This window comes from Pelobates fuscus, chromosome 3 (genome assembly GCF_036172605.1).
Source record: "Pelobates fuscus isolate aPelFus1 chromosome 3, aPelFus1.pri, whole genome shotgun sequence".
NCBI classification, from domain to species: Eukaryota; Metazoa; Chordata; class Amphibia; order Anura; family Pelobatidae; genus Pelobates; species Pelobates fuscus.
The window spans coordinates 422,530,092-422,555,660 of NC_086319.1; positions in this window are offsets into that span (position 1 = coordinate 422,530,092).

Here is a 25,569-nt window from a genome sequence, read left to right on the forward strand (position 1 = left end):
GCGACAGCTTCACAGACTGGGGAGAGCGGACATTCTAACTACAAACCTGGACATTCTAACCCAAACAGGGAGAATATTATAATAAAACTCAATGCTATAACATAATCACAGCGACAGCTTCGCAGACTGGGGAGAGCGGACATTCTAACTACAAACCTGGACATTCTAACCCAAACAGGGAGAATATTATAATAACACTCAATGCTATAACATAATCACAGCGACAGCTTCACAGACTGGGGAGAGCGGACATTCTAACTACAAACCTGGACATTCTAACCCAAACAGGGAGAATATTATAATAAAACTCAATGCTATAACATAATCACAGCGACAGCTTCACAGACTGGGGAGAGCGGACATTCTAAACTACAAACCTGGACATTCTAACCCAAACAGGGAGAATATTATAATAACACTCAATGCTATAACATAATCACAGCGACAGCTTCACAGACTGGGGAGAGCGGACATTCTAACTACAAACCTGGACATTCTAACCCAAACAGGGAGAATATTATAATAACACTCAATGCTATAACATAATCACTGTGACAGCTTCACAGACTGGGGAGAGCGGACATTCTAACTACAAACCTGGACATTCTAACCCAAACAGGGAGAATATTATAATAACACTCAATGCTATAACATAATCACAGCGACAGCTTCACAGACTGGGGAGAGCGGACATTCTAACTACAAACCTGGACATTCTAACCCAAACAGGGAGAATATTATAATAACACTCAATGCTATAACATAATCACAGCGACAGCTTCACAGACTGGGGAGAGCGGACATTCTAACTACAAACCTGAACATTCTAACCCAAACAGGGAGAATATTATAATAACACTCAATGCTATAATATAATCACAGCGACAGCTTCACAGACTGGGGAGAGCGGACATTCTAAACTACAAACCTGGACATTCTAACCCAAACAGGGAGAATATTATAATAACACTCAATGCTATAACATAATCACAGTGACAGCTTCACAGACTGGGGAGAGCGGACATTCTAAACTACAAACCTGAACATTCTAACCCAAACAGGGAGAATATTATAATAACACTCAATGCTATAACATAATCACAGCGACAGCTTCACAGACTGGGGAGAGCGGACATTCTAACTACAAACCTGGACATTCTAACCCAAACAGGGAGAATATTATAATAACACTCAATGCTATAACATAATCACAGCGACAGCTTCACAGACAGGGGGAGCGGACATTCTAAACTACAAACCTGGGCATTCTAACCCAAACAGGGAGAATATTATAATAACACTCAATGCTATAACATAATCACAGCGACAGCTTCACAGACTGGGGAGAGCGGACATTCTAACTACAAACCTGGACATTCTAACCCAAACAGGGAGAATATTATAATAACACTCAATGCTATAACATAATCACAGCGACAGCTTCACAGACTGGGGAGAGCGGACATTCTAAACCACAAACCTGGACATTCTAACCCAAACAGGGAGAATATTATAATAACACTCAATGCTATAACATAATCACAGCGACAGCTTCACAGACTGGGGAGAGCGGACATTCTAACTACAAACCTGGACATTCTAACCCAAACAGGGAGAATATTATAATAACACTCAATGCTATAACATAATCACAGCGACAGCTTCACAGACTGGGGAGAGCGGACATTCTAAACCACAAACCTGGACATTCTAACCCAAACAGGGAGAATATTATAATAACACTCAATACTATAACATAATCACAGCGACAGCTTCACAGACTGGGGAGAGCGGACATTCTAAACCACAAACCTGGACATTCTAACCCAAACAGGGAGAATATTATAATAACACTCAATGCTATAACATAATCACAGCGACAGCTTCACAGACAGGGAGAGCGGACATTCTAAACTACAAACCTGGACATTCTAACCCAAACAGGGAGAATATTATAATAACACTCAATACTATAACATAATCACAGCGACAGCTTCACAGACTGGGGAGAGCGGACATTCTAAACTACAAACCTGGGCATTCTAACCCAAACAGGGAGAATATTATAATAACACTCAATGCTATAACATAATCACAGCGACAGCTTCACAGACTGGGGAGAGCGGACATTCTAACTACAAACCTGGACATTCTAACCCAAACAGGGAGAATATTATAATAACACTCAATGCTATAACATAATCACAGCGACAGCTTCACAGACTGGGAGTGCGGACATTCTAACTACAAACCTGGACATTCTAACCCAAACAGGGAGAATATTATAATAACACTCAATGCTATAACATAATCACAGTGACAGCTTCACAGACTGGGGAGAGCGGACATTCTAACTACAAACCTGGACATTCTAACCCAAACAGGGAGAATATTATAATAACACTCAATGCTATAACATAATCACAGCGACAGCTTCACAGACTGGGGAGAGCAGACATTCTAACTACAAACCTGGACATTCTAACCCAAACAGGGAGAATATTATAATAACACTCAATGCTATAACATAATCACAGCGACAGCTTCACAGACTGGGGAGAGCGGACATTCTAACTACAAACCTGAACATTCTAACCCAAACAGGGAGAATATTATAATAACACTCAATGCTATAACATAATCACAGCGACAGCTTCACAGACTGGGGAGAGCGGACATTCTAACTACAAACCTGGACATTCTAACCCAAACAGGGAGAATATTATAATAACACTCAATGCTATAACATAATCACAGCGACAGCTTCACAGACTGGGGAGAGCGGACATTCTAACTACAAACCTGGACATTCTAACCCAAACAGGGAGAATATTATAATAACACTCCATACTATAACATAATCACAGCGACAGCTTCACAGACTGGGGAGAGCGGACATTCTAAACTACAAACCTGGACATTCTAACCCAAACAGGGAGAATATTATAATAACACTCAATGCTATAACATAATCACAGCGACAGCTTCACAGACTGGGGAGAGCGGACATTCTAAACTACAAACCTGGACATTCTAACCCAAACAGGGAGAATATTATAATAACACTCAATGCTATAACATAATCACAGCGACAGCTTCACAGACTGGGGAGAGCGGACATTCTAACTACAAACCTGGACATTCTAACCCAAACAGGGAGAATATTATAATAACACTCCATACTATAACATAATCACAGCGACAGCTTCACAGACTGGGGAGAGCGGACATTCTAAACTACAAACCTGGACATTCTAACCCAAACAGGGAGAATATTATAATAACACTCAATGCTATAACATAATCACAGCGACAGCTTCACAGACTGGGGAGAGCGGACATTCTAACTACAAACCTGGACATTCTAACCCAAACAGGGAGAATATTATAATAACACTCCATACTATAACATAATCACAGCGACAGCTTCACAGACTGGGGAGAGCGGACATTCTAAACTACAAACCTGGACATTCTAACCCAAACAGGGAGAATATTATAATAACACTCAATGCTATAACATAATCACAGCGACAGCTTCGCAGACTGGGGAGAGCGGACATTCTAACTACAAACCTGGACATTCTAACCCAAACAGGGAGAATATTATAATAACACTCAATGCTATAACATAATCACAGCGACAGCTTCACAGACTGGGGGAGCGGACATTCTAACTACAAACCTGGACATTCTAACCCAAACAGGGAGAACATTATAATAACACTCAATGCTGTAACATAATCACAGCGACAGCTTCACAGACAGGGGGGAGCGAACATTCTAACTACAAACCTGGACATTCTAACCCAAACAGGGAGAATATTATAATAACACTCAATGCTATAACATAATCACAGCGACAGCTTCACAGACTGGGGAGAGCGGACATTCTAACTACAAACCTGGACATTCTAACCCAAACAGGGAGAATATTATAATAACACTCAATGCTATAACATAATCACAGCGACAGCTTCACAGACTGGGGAGTGCGGACATTCTAAACTACAAACCTGGACATTCTAACCCAAACAGGGAGAATATTATAATAACAGTCAATGCTATAACATAATCACAGCGACAGCTTCACAGACTGGGGAGAGCGGACATTCTAACTACAAACCTGGACATTCTAACCCAAACAGGGAGAATATTATAATAACACTCAATGCTATAACATAATCACAGCGACAGCTTCACAGACTGGGGAGAGCGGACATTCTAACTACAAACCTGGACATTCTAACCCAAACAGGGAGAATATTATAATAACACTCAATACTATAACATAATCACAGCGACAGCTTCACAGACTGGGGAGAGCGGACATTCTAATTACAAACCTGGACATTCTAACCCAAACAGGGAGAATATTATAATAACACTCAATGCTATAACATAATCACAGTGACAGCTTCACAGACTGGGGAGAGAGGACATTCTAACTACAAACCTGGACATTCTAACCCAAACAGGGAGAATATTATAATAACACTCAATACTATAACATAATCACAGCGACAGCTTCACAGACTGGGGAGAGCGGACATTCTAACTACAAACCTGGACATTCTAACCCAAACAGGGAGAATATTATAATAACACTCAATACTATAACATAATCACAGCGACAGCTTCACAGACTGGGGAGAGTGGACATTCTAATTACAAACCTGGACATTCTAACCCAAACAGGGAGAATATTATAATAACACTCAATGCTATAACATAATCACAGCGACAGCTTCACAGACTGGGAGAGCGGACATTCTAACTACAAACCTGGACATTCTAACCCAAACAGGGAGAATATTATAATAACACTCAATGCTATAACATAATCACAGCGACAGCTTCACAGACTGGGGAGAGCGGACATTCTAAACCACAAACCTGGACATTCTAACCCAAACAGGGAGAATATTATAATAACACTCAGTACTATAACATAATCACAGCGACAGCTTCACAGACTGGGGAGAGCGGACATTCTAACTACAAACCTGGACATTCTAACCCAAACAGGGAGAATATTATAATAACACTCAATGCTATAACATAATCACAGCGACAGCTTCACAGACTGGGGAGAGCGGACATTCTAAACTACAAACCTGGACATTCTAACCCAAACAGGGAGAATATTATAATAACACTCAATGCTATAACATAATCACAGCGACAGCTTCACAGACTGGGGAGAGCGGACATTCTAACTACAAACCTGGACATTCTAACCCAAACAGGGAGAATATTATAATAACACTCAATACTATAACATAATCACAGCGACAGCTTCACAGACTGGGGAGAGCGGACATTCTAATTACAAACCTGGACATTCTAACCCAAACAGGGAGAATATTATAATAACACTCAATGCTATAACATAATCACAGCGACAGCTTCACAGACTGGGGAGAGCGGACATTCTAACTACAAACCTGGACATTCTAACCCAAACAAGGAGAATATTATAATAACACTCAATACTATAACATAATCACAGCGACAGCTTCACAGACTGGGGGGAGCGAACATTCTAACTACAAACCTGGACATTCTAACCCAAACAGGGAGAATATTATAATAACACTCAATGCTATAACATAATCACAGCGACAGCTTCACAGACTGGGGAGAGCGGACATTCTAACTACAAACCTGAACATTCTAACCCAAACAGGGAGAATATTATAATAACACTCCATACTATAACATAATCACAGCGACAGCTTCACAGACAGGGGGAGCGGACATTCTAACTACAAACCTGGACATTCTAACCCAAACAGGGAGAATATTATAATAACACTCAATGCTATAACATAATCACAGCGACAGCTTCACAGACTGGGGAGAGCGGACATTCTAACTACAAACCTGAACATTCTAACCCAAACAGGGAGAATATTATAATAACACTCAATGCTATAACATAATCACAGCGACAGCTTCACAGACTGGGGAGAGCGGACATTCTAAACTACAAACCTGGACATTCTAACCCAAACAGGGAGAATATTATAATAACACTCAATGCTATAACATAATCACAGCGACAGCTTCACAGACTGGGGGAGCGGACATTCTAACTACAAACCTGGACATTCTAACCCAAACAGGGAGAATATTATAATAACACTCAATACTATAACATAATCACAGTGACAGCTTCACAGACTGGGGAGAGAGGACATTCTAACTACAAACCTGGACATTCTAAACCAAACAGGGAGAATATTATAATAACACTCAATGCTATAACATAATCACAGCGACAGCTTCACAGACTGGGGAGAGCGGACATTCTAACTACAAACCTGAACATTCTAACCCAAACAGGGAGAATATTATAATAACACTCAGTGCTATAACATAATCACAGCGACAGCTTCACAGACTGGGGAGAGCGGACATTCTAACTACAAACCTGGACATTCTAACCCAAACAGGGAGAATATTATAATAACACTCAATGCTATAACATAATCACAGCGACAGCTTCACAGACTGGGGAGAGCGGACATTCTAACTACAAACCTGGACATTCTAACCCAAACAGGGAGAATATTATAATAACACTCAATGCTATAACATAATCACAGCGACAGCTTCACAGACTAGGGAGAGCGGACATTCTAACTACAAACCTGAACATTCTAACCCAAACAGGGAGAATATTATAATAACACTCAATGCTATAACATAATCACAGCGACAGCTTCACAGACTGGGGGAGCGGACATTCTAACTACAAACCTGGACATTCTAACCCAAACAGGGAGAATATTATAATAACACTCAATGCTATAACATAATCACAGCGACAGCTTCACAGACTGGGGAGCGGACATTCTAAACTAAAAAACCTGGACATTCTAACCCAAACAGGGAGAATATTATAATAACACTCAATGCTATAACATAATCACAGCGACAGCTTCACAGACTAGGGAGAGCGGACATTCTAACTACAAACCTGGACATTCTAACCCAAACAGGGAGAATATTATAATAACACTCAATACTATAACATAATCACAGCGACAGCTTCACAGACTAGGGAGAGCGGACATTCTAACTACAAACCTGGACATTCTAACCCAAACAGGGAGAATATTATAATAACACTCAATGCTATAACATAATCACAGCGACAGCTTCACAGACTGGGGAGAGCGGACATTCTAAACTACAAACCTGGACATTCTAACCCAAACAGGGAGAATATTATAATAACACTCAATGCTATAACATAATCACAGCGACAGCTTCACAGACTGGGGAGAGCAGACATTCTAACTACAAACCTGGACATTCTAACCCAAACAGGGAGAATATTATAATAACACTCAATGCTATAACATAATCACAGCGACAGCTTCACAGACTGGGGATAGCGGACATTCTAACTACAAACCTGGACATTCTAACCCAAACAGGGAGAATATTATAATAACACTCAATGCTATAACATAATCACAGCGACAGCTTCACAGACTGGGGAGAGCGGACATTCTAACTACAAACCTGGACATTCTAACCCAAACAGGGAGAATATTATAATAACACTCAATGCTATAACATAATCACAGCGACAGCTTCACAGACAGGGGAGAGCGGACATTCTAACTACAAACCTGGACATTCTAACCCAAACAGGGAGAATATTATAATAACACTCAATGCTATAACATAATCACAGCGACAGCTTCACAGACTGGGGAGAGCGGACATTCTAAACTACAAACCTGGACATTCTAACCCAAACAGGGAGAATATTATAATAACACTCAATGCTATAACATAATCACAGCGACAGCTTCACAGACTGGGGAGAGCGGACATTCTAACTACAAACCTGGACATTCTAACCCAAACAGGGAGAATATTATAATAACACTCAATGCTATAACATAATCACAGCGACAGCTTCACAGACTGGGGAGTGCGGACATTCTAACTACAAACCTGGACATTCTAACCCAAACAGGGAGAATATTATAATAACACTCAATGCTATAACATAATCACAGCGACAGCTTCACAGACTGGGGAGAGCGGACATTCTAACTACAAACCTGGACATTCTAACCCAAACAGGGAGAATATTATAATAACACTCAATGCTATAACATAATCACAGCGACAGCTTCACAGACTGGGGAGAGCGGACATTCTAACTACAAACCTGGACATTCTAACCCAAACAGGGAGAATATTATAATAACACTCAATGCTATAACATAATCACAGCGACAGCTTCACAGACTGGGGAGAGCGGACATTCTAACTACAAACCTGAACATTCTAACCCAAACAGGGAGAATATTATAATAACACTCAATGCTATAACATAATCACAGCGACAGCTTCACAGACTGGGGAGAGCGGACATTCTAACTACAAACCTGGACATTCTAACCCAAACAGGGAGAATATTATAATAACACTCAATACTATAACATAATCACAGCGACAGCTTCACAGACTGGGGAGAGCGGACATTCTAACTACAAACCTGGATATTCTAACCCAAACAGGGAGAATATTATAATAACACTCCATACTATAACATAATCACAGCGACAGCTTCACAGACTGGGGAGAGCGGACATTCTAACTACAAACCTGGACATTCTAACCCAAACAGGGAGAATATTATAATAACACTCAATGCTATAACATAATCACAGCGACAGCTTCACAGACTGGGGAGAGCGGACATTCTAAACTACAAACCTGAACATTCTAACCCAAACAGGGAGAATATTATAATAACACTCAATGCTATAACATAATCACAGTGACAGCTTCACAGACTGGGGAGAGCGGATATTCTAACTACAAACCTGAACATTCTAACCCAAACAGGGAGAATATTATAATAACACTCAATGCTATAACATAATCACAGCGACAGCTTCACAGACTGGGGAGAGCGGACATTCTAACTACAAACCTGGACATTCTAACCCAAACAGGGAGAATATTATAATAACACTCAATGCTATAACATAATCACAGCGACAGCTTCACAGACTGGGGAGAGCGAACATTCTAACTACAAACCTGAACATTCTAACCCAAACAGGGAGAATATTATAATAACACTCAATGCTATAACATAATCACAGCGACAGCTTCACAGACTGGGGAGAGCGGACATTCTAAACTACAAACCTGGACATTCTAACCCAAACAAGGAGAATATTATAATAACACTCAATGCTATAACATAATCACAGCGACAGCTTCACAGACTGGGGAGAGCGGACATTCTAAACTACAAACCTGAACATTCTAACCCAAATAGGGAGAATATTATAATAACACTCAATGCTATAACATAATCACAGCGACAGCTTCACAGACTGGGGAGAGCGGACATTCTAACTACAAACCTGGACATTCTAACCCAAACAGGGAGAATATTATAATAACACTCAATGCTATAACATAATCACAGCGACAGCTTCACAGACTGGGGAGAGCGGACATTCTAAACTACAAACCTGAACATTCTAACCCAAACAGGGAGAATATTATAATAACACTCAATGCTATAACATAATCACAGCGACAGCTTCACAGACTGGGGAGAGCGGACATTCTAATTACAAACCTGGACATTCTAACCCAAACAGGGAGAATATTATAATAACACTCAATGCTATAACATAATCACAGCGACAGCTTCACAGACTGGGGAGAGCGGACATTCTAACTACAAACCTGGACATTCTAACCCAAACAGGGAGAATATTATAATAACACTCAATACTATAACATAATCACAGTGACAGCTTCACAGACTGGGGAGAGCGGACATTCTAACTACAAACCTGAACATTCTAACCCAAACAGGGAGAATATTATAATAACACTCAATGCTATAACATAATCACAGCGACAGCTTCACAGACTGGGGAGAGCGGACATTCTAACTACAAACCTGGACATTCTAACCCAAACAGGGAGAATATTATAATAACACTCAATGCTATAACATAATCACAGCGACAGCTTCACAGACTGGGGAGAGCGGACATTCTAAACTACAAACCTGGACATTCTAACCCAAACAGGGAGAATATTATAATAACACTCAATGCTATAACATAATCACAGCGACAGCTTCACAGACTGGGGAGAGCGGACATTCTAACTACAAACCTGGACATTCTAACCCAAACAGGGAGAATATTATAATAACACTCAATGCTATAACATAATCACAGCGACAGCTTCACAGACTGGGGAGAGCGGACATTCTAACTACAAACCTGGACATTCTAACCCAAACAGGGAGAATATTATAATAACACTCAATGCTATAACATAATCACAGCGACAGCTTCACAGACTGGGGAGAGCGGACATTCTAACTACAAACCTGGACATTCTAACCCAAACAGGGAGAATATTATAATAACACTCAATGCTATAACATAATCACAGCGACAGCTTCACAGACTGGGGAGAGCGGACATTCTAACTACAAACCTGGACATTCTAACCCAAACAGGGAGAATATTATTGTGGGGATATTTATGGGATAATAATTGTAAACAGATGAGAAATTGCCCACTATTTCAATTCTCAGATCCCTAATCGTTATCGTGTTAAATGAAATGTATAACCATATACCGGTAATTAAAAATCACAAATTGTTATAAAAATAGATATTTATTTCTTAACAATTTAAATAATAATGATGAGTAACATGCATGATAATAATCAATGGAATTCGAGTATAACATGAATATGTAATACAATATGGCAATAATCAATGAATATTCAGTATAAAACAGTATGCAATACAGAGTGGCAGTTTACTTCCTGGTTAGTACGGCATAGACTCCATTAGCTGTCAAGACTGATTTACGACCCTTTCTTTACAGCTAAGGAAACAAAGTTTTAAGGAGACAGAGCATTCCTTAGAGCTGCAGTAAAATTTTCTGGCAGAAGTAACCCTTTCAATGCTGGTTAGACCTCCTAAGTAGTTAAGATTTACTCCTATGTAATATTAAATAAAAATAATATTTAAATAGTCAGTAACCACTCCTTGATCCATCCAATGAGAAATCTACATGTTACATAAGCTGATATTTTAATTAATTTGTCTAAATAGATATTTTATCTTATTTTAGAGCCAATCAATACAGCTGGATAAATGGTCATGATATGCTAACGTGATATTAATCACACAAATACATTAATGGCTATATTAATCCCAGCTGCAGATAGGATGCTATAACCATATATATATTCTTTAATAATTAAGATTTCTAAATATGAAATCAAACATGATTTATCCAGTCATATATCATGCTATTAATTTTAATTAATTTAAATTAATTAATTAAATGCCTGTATATTTACCAGTTATGTAGATATTTTCTCATCAGATATTCCCAGGTAGCTAAATGTCATAGATCTGTTTCTCTGCATGGAGTGTGAGAGTTTCTTGGTTACTCTGGTCGCCCGATTCTGCCTGGATCTCTCTGAATCCCCAGAGTGTCGTAATGTCTCTCTCTTCAATCTTTGAATCTCCGAATTTCTGAATCCCCCTCTCTTCCCTTGTCTTAACTTTTTAAAGGGAAAAATTCCTTAGGTGATAGCCAATCACAAATGTGGGGTGTGGTTCCCTTCTAGGTAACCAATTTAATATTCAGACTCTAGATGGCTATTACTTATTTTATCTGTCAGATCAAGAGAATTTCTTCAGACTATGCGTCTGCAAATTCTGCTATAATTCCTAAAATTGATAGTTTGTGAACTAAGTTTCACCTTAAACTATAATGGGACGTTGTACAATATCGAAAGTAAAATTTAATTGTTTAATCTCCTCTGTCACCTAAGTCTGGGAATAGAATTTATTATATTCCATTAGTAATTAGACAGTCTGTCCACCCCCATTCTCAATGTCTTATCTCTTTGTTTTGGTTATATACACATTCCATTCAGCTTGGGCAGAGCAGTCAGTCAAAGAGAAAGGATAGAATTTTGTGTCTCTTTGTTAACTTGAAGATACAAAATGGAGTCTGGTCTGTTTAGCAATGACTTCAGAACATACACTTTGTATTTCTATCATAGCACAAAATGTCTGCCGATATAAATACCCTGACATTATAATAACACTCAATACTATAACATAATCACAGCGACAGCTTCACAGACTGGGGAGAGCGGACATTCTAACTACAAACCTGGACATTCTAACCCAAACAGGGAGAATATTATAATAACACTCAATGCTATAACATAATCACAGCGACAGCTTCACAGACTGGGGAGAGCGGACATTCTAACTACAAACCTGGACATTCTAACCCAAACAGGGAGAATATTATAATAACACTCAATGCTATAACATAATCACAGCGACAGCTTCACAGACTGGGGAGAGCGGACATTCTAACTACAAACCTGGACATTCTAACCCAAACAGGGAGAATATTATAATAACACTCAATGCTATAACATAATCACAGCGACAGCTTCACAGACTGGGGAGAGCGGACATTCTAAACTACAAACCTGGACATTCTAACCCAAACAGGGAGAATATTATAATAACACTCAATGCTATAACATAATCACAGCGACAGCTTCACAGACTGGGGAGAGCAGACATTCTAACTACAAACCTGGACATTCTAACCCAAACAGGGAGAATATTATAATAACACTCAATGCTATAACATAATCACAGCGACAGCTTCACAGACTGGGGAGTGCGGACATTCTAACTACAAACCTGGACATTCTAACCCAAACAGGGAGAATATTATAATAACACTCAATGCTATAACATAATCACAGCGACAGCTTCACAGACTGGGGAGAGCGGACATTCTAAACTACAAACCTGAACATTCTAACCCAAACAGGGAGAATATTATAATAACACTCAATGCTATAACATAATCACAGCGACAGCTTCACAGACTGGGGAGAGCGGACATTCTAACTACAAACCTGGACATTCTAACCCAAACAGGGAGAATATTATAATAACACTCAATGCTATAACATAATCACAGCGACAGCTTCACAGACTGGGGAGAGCGGACATTCTAACTACAAACCTGAACATTCTAACCCAAACAGGAAGAATATTATAATAACACTCAATGCTATAACATAATCACAGCGACAGCTTCGCAGACTGGGGAGAGCGGACATTCTAACTACAAACCTGGACATTCTAACCCAAACAGGGAGAATATTATAATAACACTCAATGCTATAACATAATCACAGCGACAGCTTCACAGACTGGGGAGAGCGGACATTCTAACTACAAACCTGGACATTCTAACCCAAACAGGGAGAATATTATAATAACACTCAATGCTATAACATAATCACAGCGACAGCTTCACAGACTGGGGAGAGCGGACATTCTAACTACAAACCTGGACATTCTAACCCAAACAGGGAGAATATTATAATAACACTCAATGCTATAACATAATCACAGTGACAGCTTCACAGACTGGGGAGAGCGGACATTCTAAACTACAAACCTGGACATTCTAACCCAAACAGGGAGAATATTATAATAACACTCAATGCTATAACATAATCACAGCGACAGCTTCACAGACTGGGGAGAGCGGACATTCTAAACTACAAACCTGGACATTCTAACCCAAACAGGGAGAATATTATAATAACACTCAATGCTATAACATAATCACAGCGACAGCTTCACAGACTGGGGAGAGCGGACATTCTAACTACAAACCTGGACATTCTAACCCAAACAGGGAGAATATTATAATAACACTCAATACTATAACATAATCACAGCGACAGCTTCACAGACTGGGGAGAGCGGACATTCTAACTACAAACCTGGACATTCTAACCCAAACAGGGAGAATATTATAATAACACTCAATGCTATAACATAATCACAGCGACAGCTTCACAGACTGGGGAGAGCGGACATTCTAACTACAAACCTGGACATTCTAACCCAAACAGGGAGAATATTATAATAACACTCAATGCTATAACATAATCACAGCGACAGCTTCACAGACAGGGGGAGCGGACATTCTAAACTACAAACCTGGGCATTCTAACCCAAACAGGGAGAATATTATAATAACACTCAATGCTATAACATAATCACAGCGACAGCTTCACAGACTGGGGAGAGCGGACATTCTAAACTACAAACCTGAACATTCTAACCCAAACAGGGAGAATATTATAATAACACTCAATACTATAACATAATCACAGCGACAGCTTCACAGACTAGGGAGAGCGGACATTCTAAACTACAAACCTGGACATTCTAACCCAAACAGGGAGAATATTATAATAACACTCAATGCTATAACATAATCACAGCGACAGCTTCACAGACTGGGGAGAGCGGACATTCTAAACTACAAACCTGGACATTCTAACCCAAACAGGGAGAATATTATAATAACACTCAATGCTATAACATAATCACAGCGACAGCTTCACAGACTGGGGAGAGCGGACATTCTAACTACAAACCTGGACATTCTAACCCAAACAGGGAGAATATTATAATAACACTCAATGCTATAACATAATCACAGCGAATATTATAATAGGTAGAGGCCAATAAATCAGTTTTGCTTACCCTCATCATAGAGTCTCATCTCATGATTGTAGGGACCAGTTATGCCTGCTATAATCACTAGCCCTTGTAAGAGCTACATAGCTATACTATCCTGGGAAATCGGAACGCATCACTCTGAACAGGGGAAAAGAACGGCTCAGGCAGCGAAAACCCTCATCCTCTTGGGGGTAGTCGCCACATGGTGGGTAGAGTTTCTCCTGACAGTGTGTAACTGGGTACAGTCTGTAACTGGGTAGAGTCTCTGCTGATAGTGTGTAACTGGGTACAGTCTCTCCTGACAGTGTATAACTGGGTACAGTCTCTCCTGACAGTGTGTAACTGGGTAGAGTCTCTGCTGATAGTGTGTAACTGGGTACAGTCTCTCCTGGCAGTGTGTAACTGGGTACAGTCTCTCCTGGCAGTGTGTAACTGGGTACAGTCTCTCCTGACAGTGTGTAACTGGGTAGAGTCTCTCCTGGCAGTGTGTAACTGGGTACAGTCTCTCCTGACAGTGTGTAACTGGGTACAGTCTCTCCTGGCAGTGTGTAACTGGGTACAGTCTCTCCTGACAGTGTGTAACTGGGTAGAGTCTCTGCTGATAGTGTGTAACTGGGTACAGTCTCTCCTGGCAGTGTGTAACTGGGTACAGTCTCTGCTGATAGTGTGTAACTGGGTAGAGTCTCTGCTGACAGTGTGTAACTGGGTACAGTCTCTCCTGGCAGTGTGTAACTGGGTAGAGTCTCTCCTGATAGTGTGTAACTGGGTAGAGTCTCTGCTGACAGTGTGTAACTGGGTAGAGTCTCTGCTGACAGTGTGTAACTGGGTACAGTCTCTCCTGACAGTGTGTAACTGGGTAGAGTCTCTGCTGATAGTGTGTAACTGGGTAGAGTTTCTCCTGACAGTGTGTAACTGGGTAGAGTATCTGCTGATAGTGTGTAACTGGTGTAACGGTGCTCCGTGTACTCCGACCGAGTACCCTCCGTTGATGGATCAAAAGTTAGCTGGAAGTCCCTTTATGACCGACCGCAAGCACAATTTCCTGCCCAAAACAGTTCCATAGATTTGGGCTGTGCGGTCGGTCAATTTCATGCGAAAAAACGACTAAGTCCCATTTCGAACGGGACTTAGTCTCTGGAGCTGCAAGTTCAGTATGGAAGAAGGTAAGGGTCAGCGGTGTTCGGCAGAATGTGTAGCCGATTTTAGTTCCACAGAATCTTTAGCATACACCGCTGACCGCATTCGAATGACTAAAATGGCTGCCGCCACGTGTTCGGCTGCCGAATGGCGGCCACCCAGCGCTCGGCAATTAACCTGCAGTAACCTCACAGCCTGGGAGGTAAATTGCCTGCACACTTTAACTTCTGGGTGGTCCGCCTGTGTGGTACTTGGTTCAGTAAGCCCTATTTACTGAACCAAGTGGGAGAAAGCCAGGGGCAAGTTATTTTACAGGTCTGGGGACATAGTCTTAAAGGGACATTGTTCAGCAAAGTCACAATATGTCCCCAGACGGTTCTTAAAGGGCCGTACACACCCAATAAATGTTAATAAGTTTTCAGGGGCACAATCTTCCAGGGGCCATAGTCATGAGGCAGGAGGCTGGCAAACATGCTTCTCCACAATCCAGGGAAGCAGGGCCAGTTACAAATAGCGATTTGTAACACATCTCCCCTTTGGGGGGAAGACTAACCAGGCACCTGACCTTCTGTCGGTCAGTGCCTCCGTTAGTCGATCCACCAACCCACAATAACCAAATGCCAGAGTAGCCCACCCACAACAAACAGGTACAAGGGTGACCCACCCACAAGACACAATTACTGCACCTGGGTATTTTGCTGTGGTGATGTGGTAACATGCTGTGGGGACTTGCGGGAGGGCAGAGGCCAGCGGCGCTCTGCCCTGATGCCAGCTCTTCTGCTGGGGTAGCCCTCAGGACCTCAGGCTCTGGACCAGGGACAAAGGTAGGGCAGAGGCCGACTGCACTCTGCCCAGCTGCCAGTTCTTCCGCTGGGGTAGCCTGCAGGACATCAGGCTCTGGATCAGGGACAAAGGTAGGGCAGAGGCCGACTGCACTCTGCCCAGATGCCAGCTCTTCTGCTGGGGTAGCCTGCAGGACATCAGGCTCTGGATCAGGGACAAAGGTAGGGCAGAGGCCGACTGCACTCTGCCCTGATGCCAGCTCTTCTGCTGGGGTAGCCTGCAGGACATCAGGCTCTGGACCAGGGACAAAGGTAGGGCAGAGGCCGACTGCACTCTGCCCAGATGCCAGCTCTTCCACTGGGGTAGCCTGCAGGACATCAGGCTCTGGATCAGGGACAAAGGTAGGGCAGAGGCCGACTGCACTCTGCCCAGCTGCCAGCTCGTCTGCTGGGGTACTGAGACCATAGTCCGGCTCAGTAGCCAAGGGAACATGGATGTCAGTAGGGGTTAACATCGCCTCTGTTAACCCTGGTGCCACGCTAGGAGTTAGCGGGGGAGGGGAATTTGTACTTACCCCCTCCTCCTGTTGTCCCGGTGAGAGCAGTTGGGGATCTGGACAGGTTGTCCAGCATCCCTGTAGGTCAGGCACAGAGACCACGGTCCCATCTGCGCCGTCTGGGGGATTGGTGTCTCCCCTTGTTAGGGTAAGCTGCCGCTGGGGAGAGGGGGTGCTGTGCTCCTTTCCCGGAAACACAGGATGCCGCTGGAGAGGGAGACCGCCTGTCTCCACTCCCGTAACATTGTCCTGTTGCTGTAGAGAGGGACCAACTGTCTCTGCTCTCTGTAGGACACACTGCTGCTGGGGGGGAAGTACGGCACCTTCGGCCCCCTGGGGTACACACTGCCGCTGGGGAGGATGGACGACACCATCAGCTCCCTGGGTTACACACTGCCGCTGGGGAGGAAGGATGACACCTTCAGCTCCCTGGGGTACACACTGCCGCTGGGGGGGAAGGACGACACCTTCGGCCCCCTGGGGTTCACACTGCCGCTGGGGGGAAGGGACGACACCTTTAGCTTGCTGTAACACATACTGCTTGAGCCTGGGTGTCCGTATCCTCAACTCCCACAGTAGTCGCTCAAATGCCATTGCCGCACGGTTCTCAGCACTCAACTGGCGCATTACTTTGGAGACCACCTCGTTTGTAAGGTCTGGGCCATAGCAGACCAACCGCCTCTTTACCTCCTCAATGTAATCGTCACCCTCGTAGCAACGTACCATTTTGAGGTGCGCTTCGCAGGGCTCTATCCATGCCTGCTCCATGCTGCTGTAGGTAGGGACGCTGCCCAATGGCTAGCGTTGCCCTCAATTTGTACTCCAAACGTTACCAGTGTCTCTGAGCTGCTTCGCCTCGCACTAGGACGCCATCCCACCGCTGCCACCACTGTAACGGAGCTCCGTGTACTCCGACCGAGTACCCTCCGTTGATGGATCAAAAGTTAGCTGGAAGTCCCTTTATGACCGACCGCAAGCACAATTTCCTGCCCAAAACAGTTCCATAGATTTGGGCTGTGCGGTCGGTCAATTTCATGCGAAAAAACGACTAAGTCCCATTTCGAACGGGACTTAGTCTCTGGAGCTGCAAGTTCAGTATGGAAGAAGGTAAGGGTCAGCGGTGTTCGGCAGAATGTGTAGCCGATTTTAGTTCCACAGAATCTTTAGCATACACCGCTGACCGCATTCGAATGACTAAAATGGCTGCCGCCACGTGTTCGGCTGCCGAATGGCGGCCACCCAGCGCTCGGCAATTAACCTGCAGTAACCTCACAGCCTGGGAGGTAAATTGCCTGCACACTTTAACTTCTGGGTGGTCCGCCTGTGTGGTACTTGGTTCAGTAAGCCCTATTTACTGAACCAAGTGGGAGAAAGCCTGGGGCAAGTTATTTTACAGGTCTGGGGACATAGTCTTAAAGGGACATTGTTCAGCAAAGTCACAATATGTCCCCAGACGGTTCTTAAAGGGCCATACACACCCAATAAATGTTAATAAGTTTTCAGGGGCACAATCTTCCAGGGGCCATAGTCATGAGGCAGGAGGCTGTCAAACATGCTTCTCCACAATCCAGGGAAGCAGGGCAATTTCTCATTTAAAGGGCCAGTTACAAATAGCGATTTGTAACAACTGGGTAGAGTTTCTCCTGACAGTGTGTAACTGGGTAGAGTTTCTCCTGACAGTGTGTAACTGGGTAGAGTCTCTGCTGACAATGTGTAACTGGGTAGAGTCTCTCCTGGCAGTGTGTAACTGGGTAGAGTTTCTCCTGATAGTGTGTAACTGGGTAGAGTCTCTGCTGATAGTGTGTAACTGGGTAGAGTCTCTGCTGATAGTGTGTAACTGGGTAGAGTTTCTCCTGATAGTGTGTAACTGGGTAGAGTCTCTGCTGATAGTGTGTAACTGGGTAGAGTTTCTCCTGGCAGTGTGTAACTGGGTACAGTCTCTCCTGGCAGTGTGTAACTGGGTACAGTCTCTCCTGACAGTGTGTAACTGGGTAGAGTCTCTCCTGGCAGTGTGTAACTGGGTACAGTCTCTGCTGGTAGTGTGTAACTGGGTACAGTCTCTCCTGGCAGTGTGTAACTGGGTAGAGTCTCTCCTGACAGTGTGTAACTGGGTAGAGTCTCTCCTGACAGTGTGTAACTGGGTATAGTCTCTCCTGACAGTGTGTAATTGGGTACAGTCTCTCCTGGCAGTGTGTAACTGGGTAGAGTCTCTGCTGATAGTGTGTAACTGGGTAGAGTCTCTGCTGATAGTGTGTAACTGGGTAGAGTTTCTCCTGATAGTGTGTAACTGGGTAGAGTCTCTGCTGATAGTGTGTAACTGGGTAGAGTCTCTCCTGGCAGTGTGTAACTGGGTAGAGTCTCTGCTGATAGTGTGTAACTGGGTAGAGTTTCTCCTGATAGTGTGTAACTGGGTACAGTCTCTCCTGGCAGTGTGTAACTGGGTAGAGTCTCTCCTGGCAGTGTGTAACTGGATAGAGTCTCTGCTGATAGTGTGTAAATGGATAGAGTCTCTGCTGATAGTGTGTAACTGGGTAGAGTTTCTCCTGATAGTGTGTAACTGGGTAGAGTCTCTCCTGGCAGTGTGTAACTGGGTAGAGTCTCTCCTGGCAGTGTGTAACTGCGTAGAGTCTCTGCTGATAGTGTGTAACTGGGTAGAGTCTCTCCTGATAATGTGTAACTGGGTAGAGTCTCTCCTGATAGTGTGTAACTGGGTAGAGTCTCTGCTGATAGTGTGTAACTGGGTAGAGTCTCTCCTGATAGTGTGTAACTGGGTAGAGTCTCTCCTGATAGTGTGTAACTGGGTAGAGTTTCTCCTGATAGTGTGTAACTGGGTACAGTCTCTCCTGACAGTGTGTAACTGGGTAGAGTCTCTCCTGGCAGTGTGTAACTGGGTAGAGTCTCTCCTGGCAGTGTGTAACTGGGTAGAGTCTCTCCTGGCAGTGTGTAACTGGGTAGAGTCTCTCCTGGCAGTGTGTAACTGGGTAGAGTCTCTGCTGATAGTGTGTAACTGGGTAGAGTATTTGCTGATAGTGTGTAACTGGGTAGAGTCTCTGCTGATAGTGTGTAACTGGGTAGAGTTTCTCCTGGCAGTGTGTAACTGGGTAGAGTCTCTGCTGATAGTGTGTAACTGGGTAGAGTCTCTCCTGATAGTGTGTAACTGGGTAGAGTTTCTCCTGATAGTGTGTAACTGGGTACAGTCTCTCCTGACAGTGTGTAACTGGGTAGAGTCTCTCCTGGCAGTGTGTAACTGGGTAGAGTCTCTCCTGGCAGTGTGTAACTGGGTAGAGTCTCTCCTGGCAGTGTGTAACTGGGTAGAGTCTCTCCTGGCAGTGTGTAACTGGGTAGAGTCTCTGCTGATAGTGTGTAACTGGGTAGAGTATTTGCTGATAGTGTGTAACTGGGTAGAGTCTCTGCTGATAGTGTGTAACTGGGTAGAGTTTCTCCTGGCAGTGTGTAACTGGGTAGAGTCTCTGCTGATAGTGTGTAACTGGTTAGAGTCTTTGCTGATAGTGTGTAACTGGGTAGAGTCTCTGCTGACAGTGTGTAACTGGGTAGAGTTTCTCCCGATAGTGTGTAACTGGGTACAGTCTCTCCTGACAGTGTGTAACTGGGTAGAGTCTCTGCTGATAGTGTGTAACTGGGTACAGTCTCTCCTGACAGTGTGTAACTGGGTACAGTCTCTCCTGACAGTGTGTAACTGGGTAGAGTCTCTGCTGATAGTGTGTAACTGGGTAGAGTATTTGCTGATAGTGTGTAACTGGGTACAGTCTCTCCTGACAGTGTGTAACTGGGTAGAGTCTCTCCTGGCAGTGTGTAACTGGGTAGAGTCTCTCCTGACAGTGTGTAACTGGGTAGAGTCTCTCCTGATAGTGTGTAACTGGGTAGAGTCTCTCCTGATAGTGTGTAACTGGGTAGAGTCTCTCCTGGCAGTGTGTAACTGGGTAGAGTCTCTCCTGGCAGTGTGTAGCTGGGTAGAGTCTCTGCTGATAGTGTGTAACTGGGTAGAGTCTCTCCTGATAATGTGTAACTGGGTACAGTCTCTCCTGGCAGTGTGTAACTGGGTAGAGTCTCTCCTGATAATGTGTAACTGGGTACAGTCTCTGCTGGCAGTGTGTAACTGGGTAGAGTCTCTCCTGGCAGTGTGTAACTGGATAGAGTCTCTGCTGATAGTGTGTAACTGGGTAGAGTCTCTCCTGATAATGTGTAACTGGGTAGAGTCTCTCCTGATAGTGTGTAACTGGGTAGAGTTTCTCCTGATAGTGTGTAACTGGGTACACTCTCTCCTGACAGTGTGTAACTGGGTAGAGTCTCTCCTGGCAGTGTGTAACTGGGTAGAGTCTCTCCTGGCAGTGTGTAACTGGGTAGAGTCTCTCCTGGCAGTGTGTAACTGGGTAGAGTCTCTGCTGATAGTGTGTAACTGGGTAGAGTATTTGCTGATAGTGTGTAACTGGGTAGAGTATTTGCTGATAGTGTGTAACTGGGTAGAGTTTCTCCTGATAGTGTGTAACTGGGTACAGTCTCTCCTGACAGTGTGTAACTGGGTAGAGTCTCTCCTGGCAGTGTGTAACTGGGTAGAGTCTCTCCTGGCAGTGTGTAACTGGGTAGAGTCTCTCCTGGCAGTGTGTAACTGGGTAGAGTCTCTCCTGGCAGTGTGTAACTGGGTAGAGTCTCTGCTGATAGTGTGTAAGTGGGTAGAGTCTCTGCTGATAGTGTGTAACTGGGTAGAGTCTTTGCTGATAGTGTGTAACTGGGTAGAGTATTTGCTGATAGTGTGTAACTGGGTAGAGTCTCTGCTGATAGTGTGTAACTGGGTAGAGTCTCTGCTGATAGTGTGTAACTGGGTAGAGTCTCTGCTGATACTGTGTAACTGGGTAGAGTCTCTGCTGATAGTGTATAACTGGGTAGAGTCTCTGCTGATAGTGTGTAACTGGGTAGAGTCTCTGCTGATAGTGTGTAACTGGGTAGAGTCTTTGCTGATAGTGTGTAACTGGGTAGAGTCTTTGCTGATAGTGTGTAACTGGGTAGAGTCTCTGCTGATAGTGTGTAAGTGGGTAGAGTCTCTGCTGATAGTGTGTAACTGGGTAGAGTCTTTGCTGATAGTGTGTAACTGGGTAGAGTCTTTGCTGATAGTGTGTAACTGGGTAGAGTCTCTGCTGATAGTGTGTAAGTGGGTAGAGTCTCTGCTGATAGTGTGTAACTGGGTAGAGTCTCTGCTGATACTGTGTAACTGGGTAGAGTCTCTCCTGATTAGCGTTTATACTCCTCACATTGGTAGTATATTTCTATCATATATGAATTAGATGATTCTGCTCCTTCTTGTTTCCACGACAACAGAATTTCTCGTTGCAACGATATCAGTTTCTATGACAACTAGGGATGGCATAGTGACACACAGCTACTGACAAAGCTCACACATATACGCAGTTACACGTGCAAACACACATAGTGTATCCAACGCATGTAGAGCTTATAGCTACCACAGAGAAAAACACACTCACACATACACACACGTACACGCTATATTATAAACCATCAGAGTCAGCATCACACATTGTGTCCTGCAAGAAATTAGGAATCTGCACACTTACCGTACAATTACACACACTGCACAATTACCATACAATTACACACACTGCACAATTACCGTACAATTATACACACTGCACAATTACACACACTGCACAATTACCATACAATTACACACACTGCACAATTACCGTACAATTATACACACTGCACAATTATACAAACACTGCACAATTACCATACAATTACACACACTGCACAATTACCGTACAATTATACACACTGCACAATTATACAAACACTGCACAATTACCATACAATTACACACACTGCACAATTACACACACTGCACAATTACCGTACAATTATACACACTGCACAATTATACAAACACTGCACAATTACCATACAATTACACACACTGCACAATTACACACACTGCACAATTACCGTACAATTACACACTGCACAATTATACACACACTGCACAATTATACACACTGCACAATTACCGTACAACTATACACACTGCACAATTACACACACTGCACAATTACCGTACAATTACACACACTGCACAATTATACACACACTGCACAATTATACACACTGCACAATTACACACACTGCACAATTACTGTACAATTATACACACTGCACAATTACACACACTGCACAATTACTGTACAATTACACACACTGCACAATTACCATACAATTACACACACTGCACAATTATACACACACTGCACAATTATACACACTGCACAATTACACACACTGCACAATTACCATACAATTACACACACTGCACATTTATACACACACTGCACAATTATACACACTGCACAATTACACACACTGCACAATTACACACACTGCACAATTATACACACTGCACAATTACACACACTGCACAATTATACACACACTGCACAATTACCGTACAATTATACACACTGCACAATTACCATACACTGCACAATTATACACACACTGCACAATTACCGTACAATTACACACACTGCACAATTACACACACTGCACAATTATACACACACTGTACAATTATACACACTGCACAATTACCATACAATTACACACACTGCACAATTACACACACTGCACAATTACCATACAATTACACACACTGCACAATTACCATACAATTACACACACTGCACAATTACACACACTGCACAATTACACACACTGCACAATTATACACACACTGCACAATTACTGCACAAATATACACACTGCACAATTACCGTACAATTATACACACTGTACAATTACACACACTGCACAATTACACACACTGCACAATTACCGTACAATTATACACACTGCACAATTATACACACACTGCATAATTACCATACAATTACACACACTGCACAATTACCGTACAATTATACACACACTGCACAATTACACACACTGCACAATTACCGTACAATTATACACACTGCACAATTACACACACTGCACAATTACCGTACAATTACACACACTGCACAATTATACACACACTGCACAATTACACACTGCACAATTACACACACTGCACAATTATACACACACTGCACAATTACCATACAATTACACACACTGCACAATTACACACACTGCACAATTACCGTACAATTATACACACTGCACAATTATACACACTGCACAATTACCGTACAATTATGCACACACTGCACAATTACACACACTGCACAATTACACACACTGCACAATTACCGTACAATTATACACACTGCACAATTACACACGGCACAATTACCGTACAATTACACACACTGCACAATTATACACACACTGCACAATTACACACACTGCACAATTATACACACACTGCACAATAACTGTACAATTATACACACTGCACAATTAACATACAATTACACAAACTGCACAATTACCGTACAATTATACACACTGCACAATTACACACACTGCACAATTACACACACTGCACAATTACACACACTGCACAATTATACACACACTGCACAATTACTGTACAATTATACACACTGCACAATTACATACACTGCACAATTAGACACACACTTCACAATTACTGTACAATTATACACACTGCACAATTACATACACTGCACAATTATACAAACACTGCACAATTACCGTACAATTACACACACTGCACAATTACGTACAATTATACACACTGCACAATTACACACACTGCACAATTACCGTACAATTACACACACTGCACAATTATACACACTGCACAATAACACACCCTGCACAATTATACACACACTGCACAATTACTGTACAGTTATACACACGGCACAATTACATACACTGCACAATTATACACACACTGCACAATTACACACACTGCACAATTACCGTACAATTACATACACTGCACAATTACATGCACTGCACAATTACCGTACACTGCACAATTATACACACACTGCACAATTACCGTACAATTATACACACTGCACAATTATACAAACACTGCACAATTACCATACAATTACACACACTGCACAATTACACACACTGCACAATTACCGTACAATTATACACACTGCACAATTATACAAACACTGCACAATTACCATACAATTACACACACTGCACAATTACACACACTGCACAATTACCGTACAATTACACACTGCACAATTATACACACACTGCACAATTATACACACTGCACAATTACCGTACAACTATACACACTGCACAATTACACACACTGCACAATTACCGTACAATTACACACACTGCACAATTATACACACACTGCACAATTATACACACTGCACAATTACACACACTGCACAATTACTGTACAATTATACACACTGCACAATTACACACACTGCACAATTACTGTACAATTACACACACTGCACAATTACCATACAATTACACACACTGCACAATT